Consider the following 15811-nt stretch of genomic DNA (forward strand, 5'->3'; position numbering starts at 1 on the left):
CGCGCCGCGGGGAGGCGGGAGCGGAGGCGGGCGGGAGCGGGGCAGCCGCCGCGCCGCTGCTGGGCGAGAGCGGAGAGCGGGCGGGAGGTGCCCCCGGACGCCCTGTCCCCCGCACCGGGGCGCGGGCGGGTGATGCCCGCCGTGCCCCTGGCCGCCGCAGGGACGTGGCAGCCGGGCAGGGGGATGCTTGGTGACCGGAGCCGGGAAGGAGGGCGGCCGGCGCGTACCGGGCGGCTGCTGCGAGGAGCCCGGGGGGCCCCGCGGCGGCGTTTTGCGGCCCCCGCCCGTGGGGAGCCCCGGCGGCCGCGGTGCGGCGGGAGCGGGCTTCGCCGCGGTGCGGCAGCGGCGGCGCCGGGCGGGAGCGGGCGGGCGTGCACAGGAGGGTGCCTCTCGCCCTGTGCGCATAGGGGCACGCTCGTGTGTATGTAAGTGCGCCTGTATGTGTGTTTGCGTACGTGTATCTCCGGTAACGTTGCACGCAGCTTGTTTTCAAGGAGGCTCCAGGCTCGCTAGCCGCAGTGTACTTTGTGTGCATCGCTTTTACGGTTTGCGGTAGCTTATGCGTGACCAGTGCAGAGCAAGCTTTATTTCACCTCTGTCGTATCGGCTGCTGAACCTTTGCTGTTTTTATTGCCCTTTTCCTCTCCCATCCCCCAAATCCACGTGCAAATCGAGCAACACCGTAGGTCTCACCTGTCCGTGCCTTAGGGCCAAGTACACCACTACGATTATCGCAAGGAAAGGGAACATAAGTTAAAAGCTGCGGAGATGAGACTGCATGAAGGATTCCCTTCACTGTTCCTGCAGTATCTGTCCTAGCTCAGCTTTTCATTGCAGCTGTCAGTGGAAAAAAACGTTTCTGTCCCACGGTGGCTGTTTTTATCCCGCTGTACATGCACGTGACAGACAGAATATTGATATTCTTGTCTCCTCTCTCATCCCTCCCCCTTTAGAAATTAGGGTTCAAATTAGATGTCCCAGTGGTAGCAGACAGAAGCGTAAGATCTGCAAAGTTGGTACAAACTCTTCCAGATACTCTGTTAGGGGGATTGGGAGGTGTTATTTGTTTGGTTGTTTTTTCCTGGATAAAATTCCCACCCTTTTCCTGTGGCAGTAAATAGATATTCTGGATGTTCTTTTTCACTTCCAGGGAAAAAAAATACTTTCAGCGCTACAATAAACAAACAAGGAAATCACAAATGTGCTTAGAGAATAAACAGTTATTCAACAATATTGCTAGGCAATAAAGCATAAATTATATCCCTATTTCTCTTCAGGTGACAAGATGTAGAGATGTAAAGATTGTTTTTATCCGAAGTCAGTCAATGAATTTATGTAGATTTGTCATTTCAAACAGAGGGTACAAATCTTTCTTTGTGCAGCAACTCTGTAATTCTACCTTTGTCAACTGAAGACAATAAACTAGAAAGATTAATGTACATCTTGTCTTCAGTAGTAAATCCTATTGTCAAATGGGGAGAACTTTTTATTCAAAGAATTGGATCAATAGTTGACTTTGTTTTGAAGCATTTATTTAAGAAGCTACTTAAAAAGAATGAAGTTCATGCTCTTAACATCCTTACAGAAATCTCTCAAAGGCAATTACTCTATTTGCCAATCTAGCGGTCACTGCCATGTAGCAACAAAAAGCATGAAAGCTAGATGTGGAAATCCCTTTGAGTTCAGACAGTGCTTTCTCAATGGAAGAAGAACAATAGGAAATTAAAAAGTGTAATGCACTTTAAAAAATCTGTTTGAATGTTTTAAAAAGCTTGCTTTGGTGAAGTTTTATCTCTAACCAGTAAGCTTTGAGGTCAATGAAATACAAATGACAGATGCGTTCCATGCCTGAAAGAATGCCACCGACTTGAGGTAACATTTAGTGAGCAGTATTTAAAAATTTGACTGTTATTTTAATCTGTAAATTCTCAGTGTTCAGCAAGTATTTGTTCAGAAGAGTACAGAGTGTCTTTCACTGAAATAAACTACTATATTTTCAAAATATGGGAAGTTAATAAAGATACTACTTTACTAATGATGGACCCATAACAACACTTGTCAAAGTCAATGAAAAGACCCTCAGTGATTTCAGTTAAATTTAGTTTGACACTTACGCTGTAATACACTATTAGAAATTTCAACTGTTTCACCGATCTTAAAAAGCAATTTATTTATGAGTAAACTGAGACGCTCTTATTTTTATATGGGTTCTAAGAAAAGGAAACACTATTTAAAAACAGCAAAGACTGATCATATACTAGCATATTATATCTGGTTCCATCAAAATGAATTCAGGTGGATCTACCTCAACAGGACTTTGATTTGACGAAGTCAAACTAATAATGAATTTAGTGACTACTTAATATATTGACTGTTCACCTGAGTTACGCAAGCAGACTATTATTCAGTGTTCTGGAGTCATAGCTGAGAAATATACAAAAAGGCTAGGAATAAATAGCTAAAATTAAGAAAACTGGGAGAAAAAAAGGCATAAAAACAGAAAGGAAAAAGAGAAAGCAAAGCTCTGTTTTCTGAAATTTCATCTTGTGTTGTTTACTTGCCTTCATTTGGCTTCTTTCATCATTTAAATCCCTGTGATCTTACACTTGGCATTTTGGTGTTTTAAAGTGTTTCAAATTGAGATTGCTAAATAAAAAAAAATGCAGCCCTCACTGCAACCCACCGACCCTGATACAACCTTAAAACCAGCTTTCTTTATTCTAATATAACGGCCTGTTTTCTGTCTGGACTCTTAAAATCCTACTTCTAAGGGCTTAAAGAACTGCTAAGATTACATGTAGCTGCTGATACACATCCTGTGCAGTATGTTGTATTTGAGAAATACATCTAATGATCTCAGCAGAAAATTAAACATATGCGTTAATATTTTCAAATATTCTAATCAGTCAAATCTGAGCAAGTTCTGTTTAAATATCAAGAGAGGCAGCTCATCAGTAAGAAGTTTCTCCAAAACAAACACTGTTTTTTACCCTCAGCCATTTTATCTGTGCAGGAGGCTTTTTACAAAAAAGATGGATTTTTCTTCCACAGCTGAACAGGCAAGTTTCCACTCCTTTTTCAATTTCTTTTCAGGTAGCTGAAATGCTTTTGATCACAATTTATAAATATGTCAGGCAAAGCTGTGAGTAAACTAGCAAGAATATATTGGACAGTTTGAGTTTTAAAACTGTCAGAAATCGTATGCTGGCCTATGTTATAAAGAATCAAGAATTCTACATGAGTGCATGTTAAATTTATGGGTGGATAACATTTAATATGTTATGAAATCTTACCTAATTATTACAGTCTTATAAAGATTTAATGAATAGGTTTTTCAGCTAGCCAGGATTTGGAATATTTTACTACTGTGAGCATTTCAAAGGCAAGAAAAGGTAGCAATTCTGCCTTTTTCAGACCCAATAAGCAAAGCGTTGCATTTACCTTAGCCTGCGCAAGGGCTACGAGAGAATTCAGTCTTTGGCCTCTTCTGCAGTTTCTGTAAACAAAGATGAATTTATATAACTGATTAGGAGAATGTGCTGATGTTCCAGATTTTAAAAGAAATGCATGTCAGTAAACAGATCTGGAAGAGGGGAAAACCATCATAAAGACTGGAAAAGAGAAAGAAAATCTGTAGCCTTTTAAGAAAATATTGATACTCTCAGGCTACTGTGTTGGAGGAAGATGATTTGCTTCCCTGTAAATTAAGCCTTTAAGTTGAGGTGATATGAACACATTTGAATAATAAGTTCTGGGTCTGACCACCGCTCACTTTTCCTGTTTGGTCAGGGGAAAATGATTTATTCTAAGGAAACAGACAACCACAGGTGAGGCCAATGGCTTCCAGATAAAAGAGGAAGAGCAGCTGCCTTTGGTAGTGGGGGTTGTTTACGGCCCTTTTCTATTCCGGTAACTAAGAAGATCTGCACCTTCTGACCTCATCGCAGTCTACAGCTTCCTCAAGGGGGGCAGCGGAGGGGCAGGTGCTGATCTCCTCTCGCTGGTGACCAGCAATAGGACACGAGGAAATGGAATGGAGCTGCGTCAGGGGAAGTTCAGGTTGGACATTAGGCAAAGGTTCTTCACTGAAAGGGCGGGCGGTCGTTGGAACATGCTTCCCAGGGTAGTGGTCACAGCACCAAGCCTGTCAAAGTTCAAAGAGCATCTGGATGATGCTCTTAGTCATATAATTTAGTTTTAGGTAGTCCTGCGAGGAGCAGGGAGTTGGATTTGATGATCCTTATGGGTCCCTTCCAACTTGAGATATTCTATGATTCTATTCCACGAAAGATAGGGATGTCACGTCGGCTTTTGTCATTACTTAACTCTAAAACATTCACGTATGGCCCCATGTCACCTGTGTCCCTCAGCAGCCAGGAAGAGCTTCTTAATCTGCATCAGATGCCCTGGTAAATTTTTGTTTCATAAAGGGAGCTGAAAAGAGTACTTTTTTGTATATGGATGCTTGAATACCATTCACTGCGGCGATATGTTGTAATTGTCAGGATTCTCTGGCATTTGTCCAGAGAAGAGCCCTGCTGGGGTCAGAGCTGTAGAGCTGAACCAAAAATCTTCCAAAGTGATGTGTGTATGAGCATGTTGATGGGTGGCTTACTGCTGCAAAACATGTCTGAAGTGCTGAAGTTGAAACTGATGTGAGCTGCATTAGAAATGTTCTGCTGATACTGAGTAGTGCGCTTTTTCTGATTTGGAGTGCATCATTGCTTATAATCCTCTCTGTAATAGAACATCTTGGGTTTTCCTCTTTTTTTTTTCCTTTTTTTTTTTTTAGAGACACATTTTAGTGGGAATCAAGTATATTAAGCAATTTCTGTCATGACTTGCCTCTGATTGGGCAGTCATGCATAACGGGCAGATGTTTATGCTGCGTCTTGCCAGTTGAGCCTTTTCCACCATACATTGTCTTTTAAAAATATTTGGTACCATAAATGTTCAGAATAACCGTATCTTCTCCTAGTGGTATTTTTTATTCAGCACTCAGGTACTTCCTGCTGGCCATGTAAATATTGACATAAAGGTATACACCCTATTAAGCAAGACACAAAAAACGTCTTGCACCTGGAAAGATTACTTAATAGAAAGGTCAAAGAGAAGATGAAGATAACCTTTCTAATTCCTGGAATAGGGAAATAACCGAAAGTGAAAGATATTTGCTATAATTTCCAGGTTAGTCAGTACAATACAATAGGACATGGTGAATGCTGACTGTTTAACTGCGCTTAAATGTTCTTAGGAAGAAGAATACAGTGAAAAAAACATAGACAACATGTTCGACTCAAGCTCTGTTTTGAGCCATGTAGTGCCAGATGTTGAGAGAGTTTTCAAGGAAATCATCACTATATGCTTGGCTACGCTTAGACATCACCTTACACGGCAAACAGCTTTTTGACACGGAGGGGTATTGGGTGAGAGGCGTCTTTGATTTGGTCCAATCTGGCTGCTCTTACATGGTTTTGGAACCTCTTCTACAGCTCATACTGGAATAAATTATGCTATTTCATTGTATTAGTCCTATTGAGTGTTTTATAATATACACACTTCAGAAAAAAACCCCACATTTAGAAAGTGTTAGCTTCAAGGCTTCACAGCATTATGAACTTATGAAATCAAGAAGTTGCAATGGAAACTCTGTCACTGTAATAGTAACTGATGTAACAAGCAAAATTTAAAGATGAAAGCTCATTTATAATAGAGATGTCTGGAATAGATATCTGAACAAATTAACTGAAAGAGAGCTTAACTGTTAAAATTACTTGTCTGAAGTAATACATTTCACAACGGGAATTTTGGTATAAAGATAGATATTTGACATTTGTAGGTGGAAAAGAAAATGTTTCATTCTCTACGACTTTTCAAAAAGATGCTATAATTTTCGTTTTAGTTTATTTTGTTTTGCCTTCTGAAATTATTGTACCTATTGGCTTCGTATCAAGGAATTAAACCGCTTGTTACACTTTTCTACATTCTGCACTCTTGATCTGAAACTAATACGTTTTGCAAACTTGTGGTCTATAGTGCTCCAGTGTAGGCAGCCAAATAGCTGCTAAAATTAACTGTTTACAAAATTATATATATACACGTGACCCATGTATATAGTGAAATTTTAAAAAACTAGATTGCCACAGAGAGGAACTCCATTCTGAAGTGTTCATAATGTTGATATTTAAAACCACTTTGGTTTTCAATTCCTAGTAATCCCTTCCCTGCTCATGGACTTCCTAGTCTGCAAACATTTATGCACACGCTCTTTTTTTTTACCAGAAATTTGATATTTAAACAATTCGTTTGTAGCTATGGGGAAAAAAGATGGTTAGAATATTTACTCTTCTAAACCTAATTTTTTTTTTTTTTTTAAAAATTGCCTTCTTTCCTTCCTAAGAAAAATGGAATTGCTATTTAGGAATTCAATTTAGGAGATGTATAGCTAGATGCTCTAGCTATATGCACTCATTCCACTCATTCCACTTTGGACTTTATTGGGCTAGATAAAGATGAATTAATCATTGTGATGGAAGTTTACAGTTGCCTAGGGACCAGTGGTTTTAAGTTGATCGTACTTATTGTTGGTAAACAGAGGAAGGTCCTTAGCAATAATGTGGAGAACTGATACCTCAAAGAGGCTAGTTTCTCAAAGTTAAACGTGTTCTGCATTACATTCTTTGAAGATAAAAGTGCAAGTAGATAAGAGATTCTGGAAGAGGAAGCTTAGTAGCTAGCCAAATAGCCACTGTATCATGATTGAGAAAAGCAACTTCTAAAAACCCAACTTTGGTGACAATATGAGGACACCAGTTAGAAAAAAAAAATGTATATAATATCACAGTGTAAAAAGTGGGAAGGCAAGTATAATTTGATATGAACTAGAAGCTATGAAGTATAGTGGAAGTGAGACCAATCCTTGGCTTAGCTAAGGACAATAGAGTATGTATTACATTATATTAAAGGGAAAAAGGAGTATCTCCTTATATATATAAATGGCACCATTAAAAGTTTAAGAAAATCAAATTGCTAGTAATGACAGAAAAAAAGAAAGAAAGTGTTCCATATCTTTTTTTTTTCTGTTTCTGGAAAGAAGTAGGAGAGTGCACTCGTATTCCATGGTGAAGTATTTTCCAAGCAATTAGTTTCTAAGAAAAGAATTAAGCAGTATTTTTATGATGAATATTTGAAAGCAGCTGATTCAGATTAGCTGAATTCAGAAGTAGATATATACTGTATTCATTTTAGAGGAATCTTGGAATACTCTAGAAACTCCTGGAAGCACTGAATGTAATATTAAAGGTTAAAAAAAAAAAAAAAAGAAACCCAAGCAACGTGACCCATGTTGTAAAAGAGAAGCTAATAGAATGGTGAGGTGGGTTTCTATACATAACAGTTCAAAAGCTTTGAATACAGAGCATTATTGCTACAATTCAAGGCAGAAGGGTTTTGGAAGATAAAGTCTTGTCAAACAGATGTGAATGCTTTCTTTGAGAATGTTAAAAGTTTGGCTGATAAAAGTAAGTGCTTTTGTACAGCTGCCTGGGTAGTAGTTGTATGCTTAGAAATTAGATACATAAGCGACACTTTCAAAATTGGGATTGTACCTTTGAAAATAATTATTCTGAAAATACTTAAAAGGTCATAAGTAGATAGTTAAGTCACTATCATACACACATACACACACTACCATGTTGCATTTAAAAGGGTTTTTCTCTTCATTTGTTATATGTAGAAATAAGTAGTGGTTAGGAGAACAGAGATTAAATTGTCCACATGTATAGTATAGATAAAGCTGATAAAAGAATGTTATATCAGCTCCTTATGCCCACACAATAAAATGAAGCTGAAAAGTAGAAAACTTACAGAAAAGAGCCCTAAGTACTTGGAAACTGGAGAAAATGTCTAATACTGAGTATTTAAGGAGATTGATTAGCTGGTAAGAGAGGAAAATATCAGATACTAGTGAATTTTTCAGTCTAATGGAGAAAGACTTCCTAGTCTGTCTTTCTGGAGATTGCCGCCAGAACTCGTTAAAATGTAAATACAATATGTATTTTTCATTATGAGATCAACTATAAGAACAAACTCCCAAAAACAACAATAAATTCTGCATTCCTTCAGGTATTCAAATAAAATCTGGATCTGTCTTTTAATCAGGTGAAGATTATGCCTTCACCAAATAAAACATTTAAATTTAAATCTGAGGCAAATATGAGGGCCTGTGATATACCTGGTTCTTTCTGTCCTTGAATACTGTGATCAATGTGATTTTTAAGTATACAATTTCAATTGTTTTAAAGTAAGTCTGTGTGAGTCAGGTTTGTGGAATAATATATTAACTCATGTTATTTAGCACCAAATTTGCATGTAACACACTTTTCCTGTACTGATATGCATAACACTAGTATTTTCACCTCATGCTCCCCTTTCATCTTTTGATATTCCCTTAACTAATTGTTAAAGATTTTAGAAGATTCTAAACCTTTCATATGTATAAAACTGGTCAAAGTTATGTCCATATATTCTAATATTAAATTAAAATAGGTACTAAATATTCTAATATTACATTAGAATAGATACTAAATTATTTTATAGATATGTTAAAGTTTTAAATTGAGAGGTACTTTATTACATTTTGGAATTTTAGAGCAAGGACTTGTATTAGAGGATTATAATTTCCCTTTTAATAATGTGAAAGTAAAAATTACAGTACTAGATCAGATCATCATCATAAGATTTTTTTCACTCTCATTTTCCATCAGCAAGAAATATACTGGATAGTTGCGTAGTAAGTTCCCCATAAAGGATGTTATTTATTCTGCTGATACCTCACCCTCACCAATGAACAGCCAAGGATGCCCAGTAGCCATGTGTAAAATCATGGTTTGCTTTGCCTCATTTGTATTTCTTTCTTATTCCATCAAGATATCTTTGCCCTGCATTTTCTAAATTTCTGTTCTTCATCTGAGCAGTGTACCTCCTAATCAGTCTGAGATAACCAGCGAAAAACGGGTTTCTACCTAGGCAGTCTTCTTGACTGAACTAAATAAGCTCTGATGTCCAGCCCCGATGGCTAACCTGCAATGCTTTGGATTTTTATATTTCGTTTTCTAATCCAACATAATCAGTCAATTTCCAAACCTTAAACATTAATTTTCCAGTTATATTTTCCATGAGTCTTAGCAATCTGAGGTCTTGTTACCAAAAAGAAATCCTCACTGTGTTTAATGTTGGGTAGTGACGGACTCCTGATAACACCTTTCGCAACCGATGTCTTCCATGTAAAATAGTGTGTCAACTGAGACAGAAGGAATTTCCGCTAGTGATCTCTGAGGGAAAACAAGCTGTTTTGCTCAGGAGGAAGGAAGGTGCCTTTTCTCCTTCCCTGAATGTACATGATTTTGTCATCTGCTGAGTTTCTGCCCATATTACTTGCCAGAGGATTCGGCTTGCGTGTGCAAGCTCACCACTGAATGGATTACAAGGTTGACACGCAACATTTTTCCTTTCTTACGGTAACTGTGACAAATATCGTTATCCATAGTTTATCCTGTTCTTTTATGTATATTCCTACTCTTCTATTATGAAATTTTAATGCACTGAATTACATAAGTCAATTATGCATTTTGTTTACACACACACGTATGTAAATGTAGATATATTTATATAAGTGTCTGTGTTTTCATTTTGTTGTCTTTCAATGTCAATGAACCTTTCTATGTTCTTTCTAGACAAGAACACCTGATTTCTTGTGTATAATTTGCTAGAGGACCTAAAGAAAATTAGCAGTCTTAAATCTTGCATTTAAAATTCCTTCGACACTTGAAAATGAAACTTAAAAGGTTAAAATCACATAAGTATATTTGGAAATGCTGCTCTGCCTGTGTGATATCTGTCGTTCTGCATGGTTTCGTTGTGTGCCCTCGTACTAAGAATCTTTTATCATGTCTCCTTAAAGAAAAATGTTTCAATATGCAACCTTCACTTCTAATCCCCTTCTGTTTGTGCTCTATCTTTTTCAAGATGGGATAATCAGTACTGAAGTTCATACGCTGGGGGAAGAATGACATTGAAGCACATTGTAAGTTGTTGGGTTTTTTAATGTATATACACACATATATGTGTGTGTGTGTGCGCGCGTGAGAGAGATTTGTTCTTTTGTTGTTTGGGGTTTTATTGAATGCTACAGGATTTTGCAAAGCTTTACGTGCTGCTAATCAGAAATATAACACTGTTTTTTTTCAGCTGAGTCACTATAGGTAATTATAACCATTATAACCATCCATTGTTTGTGAGTTGCTTAAAATATTGCTCCTAGTGTATGTTAGTTCATCCTTTAACATTGAATTTAATTTGTTTTCTCCACTCACGTGCTATCTTGACATTACAGCTCATACAATTCTATGTTCTCTGCAAATTTCAGTATCTGCTTGACCCTTTACAGGAATAAATGTATAGTAAATAACGTGTTAATGAACACGGTAACCACTGGAGATGATGAAAACTGATGAATTAATTTCTCTTTTCTCTTTCCAATTAACCAAGGCTTAACCCATAATAAAACTTTTCCTCTTGTCCCATGAGCAGTCCCAGGTTTCACTATCAAGAACTTTTGAAAATAAAAAATTATATTTTTATATAATTTTATATTTTTATATTATATCATATGATATAATTAGCTCTCCTAGTAGAAGATGTTCCTGTTGCGCTAACACTGTACAAATTAGGCAGAAATTCATAACTGGTTTTTAATATTTTCCTATATCATACCCTTTTAAAGCAATCATTTTTGACTGCTGGTATCCATGATTTTGGAGTCATAGCTAGCATAGAATAAGTAGATTTGCTACCCTGCAGCCTTTTTCATTTTCCGTTAACTACTGCATTAGAGCTCACAGTTCAGTCAGATGACTCCCAGGCTCCAGCAGAACTTGTGAATAACTGTATCTAGGCCTAATGAAGTACAGCTTTTCAATTTATCTGTTTGTTCCAGTATTTTCTTACCACTAATGTTCAGAAAGTTTGTACGTGACTTACTCCATCTTCTGGAGAAAAGTGACAAAATAAAGCATTTAGCTGCTTTTTGTGATATTGTCGTCTTTTAAAATCCAGCCATACCACCAGTTCTTTCTTAACTTTCCTTCATCCTTTATTTACACTTTCAAGAATTGTTTATGTCTTTGGTTACTTACTTTTCATGGTCTGCTTTGGAGTCCTCCTAATTTACATCTTACATTTTTAACCTGCCAGAAATTATGCTCCTTTCTAGGGAAGAAGGAATGAATAATACAAAAGAAAGATTGTATCTGTCACTGACAGAGGAAAATAGTATGTTTATGCCTTATAGCATATGGATCAGTATATTTATTCATTGATTTGTAGTACTAAGGTATCCTTATCAAAAATTCAATAATTTTCCAAACTTACTTTAGATTAAGGGGGGGAAGGGGTCTGACTGGGGAACATCCTTCTTAATATGACTTTTCCAGGAGACATCAGAGAAATATTTGTTTCAAATTCCACCCGCTTCATTAAGTAAGCTTCATTTTGGGATTTTTCTGCAGGGAGAAGAGTAAAAGTGTGGTAAATTCATCTTTACTTGCATTAAGAAGGTAATATTATCCATATAGTATCATTATACTAAAATTCGTAAGGTACGTCAAGAGCTTGTGTGCAAATCTAATCCTTCCACAATTGTCCATAGATCATATGGACTGACATTTTAAAGCTTTTTTGGAAGACATCAAAAAAAACAAAAATGGAAAATGTCTGTCAGTTGCATAAAAAAAGGTCTGAGTTATTTGCTATTTCAATAGCAAATTGAATTTAAGGTAAGTCTCCTATTTGTGAGGAAAACCACCTGTAAGTTAGTAACATCATGACTTTTCCTCATCTATGGGATAGACCTAATTTCTGTTTCATCTCCCCTCCATCAGTCTCTTTATATTCCTATGCACATATGTCTTTTCCATTGAGCTGTTCTCTATCTGTAGGACAGTGCTCGATGTACAGGAAAATAGGGATTAAAGACCATTTTAGTAAAGTTCAGAGGAAAGTGGAAATTCTGCTAATGATCATGTTAGTTCTAGAAAATATCAACATAATATAGTCCATACTTAAGGATTATGCTTATGCCTTGTAGACCTTAAGCAGTATATAGGACCTGATACAGTCTTCAGAATCAAGGAACATTACACATAGAATATAACATATTAAATTGAATTAATGAATTGCTTAAAATATATATATTTTCAGACCAAGGCAAGTATTCTATAGTCACAGAAAAGTGCAAGAAGATGACAGTATTTATGGATATTATTTGTGCATAAATTAATTGTACTGCATTTTGCAATTCATAAGTTGTTTATACAAATTACATTTTCTAGGTACATACTAGCATTTTTCTGCAGGAATAATTGTACTCTTATAGTAAGATCTTTCTATGAATGAGAATGATGTAAGGTCTTCTAAAATGTATGTTTATGGTTTTATATATAGAGAAATATGTATATGTATATTTATATTTCTGATTATTTTTTAATTTTGTCTTCCTGCAAAGAAATTCAACTGAAATCAAAGCAGAAGATTAATCTAAAATGTACTCAAGCTTTTGGCTTTTGGATCCAATGCCATAGTATTCCTATTGAAAACAGTCATATAGGATAAGAGTGTATTAACATGCAAATAAATACGTCAGGTCTCCACATCCAATTTAGGTTTCCCAGTGTCACTACAAAATCCACCAGACAAATATGTCATATTTAAATTGCAGGAGGGTCATGTGTATGTCATCCATAACATTGTTAAGCTTTTCCCCTATTAATGTTCATATAAGCTCTTGGGATCAACTAGTCAAAAGTTTCAGAGTACTGGTACTCCTGTTGATTTACGTTGTTCTACAGAAGCAGGCTCTGTGGTAATACCTATATATATATAGTGCAATGAGAAAGATTATAGAGAAATCATGGTAGTAATGGAAATAAAAAAGCTGGTTCAGATTTAGGAGTAATTACAATGACTGTGATTGTTCTACACCTAGTACTATTATCATAGATCAGGAATTTATATATAAACTCTGAGAGATCTCATTTCATGTGTCTGTCCCAGTTGCTGTACACTGTTCCGTATGATTGCTTTGTGTCAGTGGAGCGCGAAGCATCTGGGATACATCTTTAATACAATCAGTGCTTTAGCGGTGTGGCAACAGATAGCTTAGAAGTTCCTCACTCGGGTACTGGTAGCTACATAAGAAGCCCCTTGCTGTTTGGTATTATGTTGATTGTTTTATTTCAGTAAGTTAATTGCTTTTATCCCCTTCTGTCCTTGCCACCTTTCCACTGTGTTGAAGTCTCTGAAAAAATGTCATGAGCAAAAGGAACAAAAAATTAAAATTTAAAGGCTTATATGTACTCTGAGACAATGGGACTATTGCAGTGCTAAGTACTGGATGGCATATTGTTAAGACAATTCTTAAATGTATCAAAAAGCAAATATTAAAAAAAATGTACTATTGCAAATGATCGTGCAGAGTATAATGAAACAGTCTTGCTTACCTGATTTTTTTTTCAAATCATTACATGTATATGCATTTTCAAGCTACCACATTCGCTAGTTGTTGGTCGTTGTCCTATACACTGATCCTTCAATTAACTGCTTTTCAGCATATTTCATATGCTTTTTTATTCTTTACTCTTCGTTTTGTTTTTTAAAGATGATAATAAGGAAGTGTGAGTCCTTTCAAAACCTGTCACATGTTGATTGAACCTGTGTGTTTTCCAATTCAAAATACATTTTAGACATCTCCAAGATACCAAACATAAGAGGTTCACATTAAATCTATATATTGATACCCAGCTCTGTGTTTCTTGTAAAGAAGAGACAAAGCTGTCACTAGCTGACCGAGTGTGCTAAAGAAATGAGAACTTGAGGGAAGAGCCACTTCAAGCTTAACCCAGACCAATGAAGTTATGTGAATAGAAGAGAGATATGATTTAAGAAATTGGCAGAGCCCATTATTGTTTCTCTTATCAAGGTTATTTGTGTTTTGACTTTCAAAATGTTGCATGTTGCCATGCAAAGACCCAGTGTCTGCCTCCCAGGAATTTTCCTGTGTCTGTCCAAGGCTGAGATAGCTTACAGAAATTAGATAATTTATCTTTATGTCAAAACAAGTGTATATATTTTACATATTACACTTTCCATTTTAGAAGTGGCTAAAGGGCAAAGTCATGTAAAAATCAAAATCAATAGATAAAGCGCTATTGACTAAAGCCTTTTTAATTTACTTTTAAATAAGGTTTTAGACCCAATTTTGCAGCACGTATTTTTCGAAATGTATCAAAGAGTCTTATCATTAAAAACATTTAAGAATTTAGAAACCATACTTAAGATTTCTGGGAAAGATTTATCTTTTTCCCACTGGAATTGATGTTTGTCAGGGTATTTCTTTCTTCTTTCACAGAACAGGGAACACTACACAATGTATCACATGTTAAGAAGAAAAAAATATTGAGTTAAAACCAGTACTTACAGGTGTTAAGACACCTTCATCTTCCTCCTCCTCTTTTTACTCCTCCTCCTAGGTGGAGCTCCTCCTCTAGGTGGAGCTACAGATCTGCATGTGAGTTTATTAGGAAGAGGTTTACAATTCTTTATTAACATTTAATTTATGTCTTACTTTCTCAATACTGTGTTCAGTGCACCATTGTTCTTTCTTAATGACTCAGAATGAAAGATTCTTTTGAACAGTTTGATTAAAACAGAACGGGTTAAACGGAAAAATGAAAACAAGACATTTTCATGGTTCAAATTTTGGAGCACCTACAGAAAGTGAAGAAGAATATTAAAGAGGTTGTACAGTAGCTTTTGAAGTAGGAAAAAATAGACAACCGTGCTTAGATTTGAAAGATTATCAAGATGCAGTACTTGTTATATATGTATGTATTTTAGAAGCAGATAACTTCTGAGGCAAATATTTGTAGACCCTCTATTCAGTTTAGATCTCTACCTCACAATGTGAAGGATCATCTTTCTTTAATTGCTTGTCTGCTTTCTGATGTCATCACTTTGCAGATTATAAGAAAGACTTCGTTAGATTCTATTTTTCTGTTTTAATAGGATTCTATTTTAATGCTTTCTTTTTTAATGTGGTGGGGGTTTTTTTGTCCATAAGTATCAAGTCCCTGCTTTAAAACTTCCCTGCACTGGCAATTTAATTCCCTTCCTTTCTTACTGGAAAACATCAAAGAATCACAAGGTTTTTTTTCTCTGAACGTCCCTAGGCAGCAGTAGAACAGCCCTAAACACTACCTATTAAACCTGAGTTTCCTTTACCAACAACTCCCTTCTTTCCTTATAAAAAGAGACTGTCACAGAAATTTACAGACAGCTGTTAATTTAAATGAAATTTCAAAAATCTTCAGAGAATCTGGCCAGGAATCCACCAGAAAGAAGTGTGTATTGCATGTTCCAATGAAATGAAACTGCCTTCAATAAAGTTAAAGGGGACAAGAAAACTTACCTTTGGGATGGAATGGGTTCTTCCCTGATTTCTTATTTTCTATTTTCAGCTGGTTCTTCCTTCAGTGAAGTATTGCCTCTTGACTGCAAGAATAATAAGAAAAAAATGAATATTTTAGCAAAAGCAAACATTTCCCCCAAGCCAAAATATATTGCCAGAGAACAAAATTCTAAAGAAAAGATATAAAAGATATATAAGAGAAAATCTGTTTGAATCTAGTGGTTTCACCAACTGTGTGTCTGAGTTCAAAGGGAAGAATTATGAAGTTTCTCTTGTTGATTTTAGTTT

The sequence above is a fragment of the Calonectris borealis genome, chromosome 4 (assembly GCF_964195595.1).
Source record: "Calonectris borealis chromosome 4, bCalBor7.hap1.2, whole genome shotgun sequence".
Classification (NCBI taxonomy): Eukaryota; Metazoa; Chordata; class Aves; order Procellariiformes; family Procellariidae; genus Calonectris; species Calonectris borealis.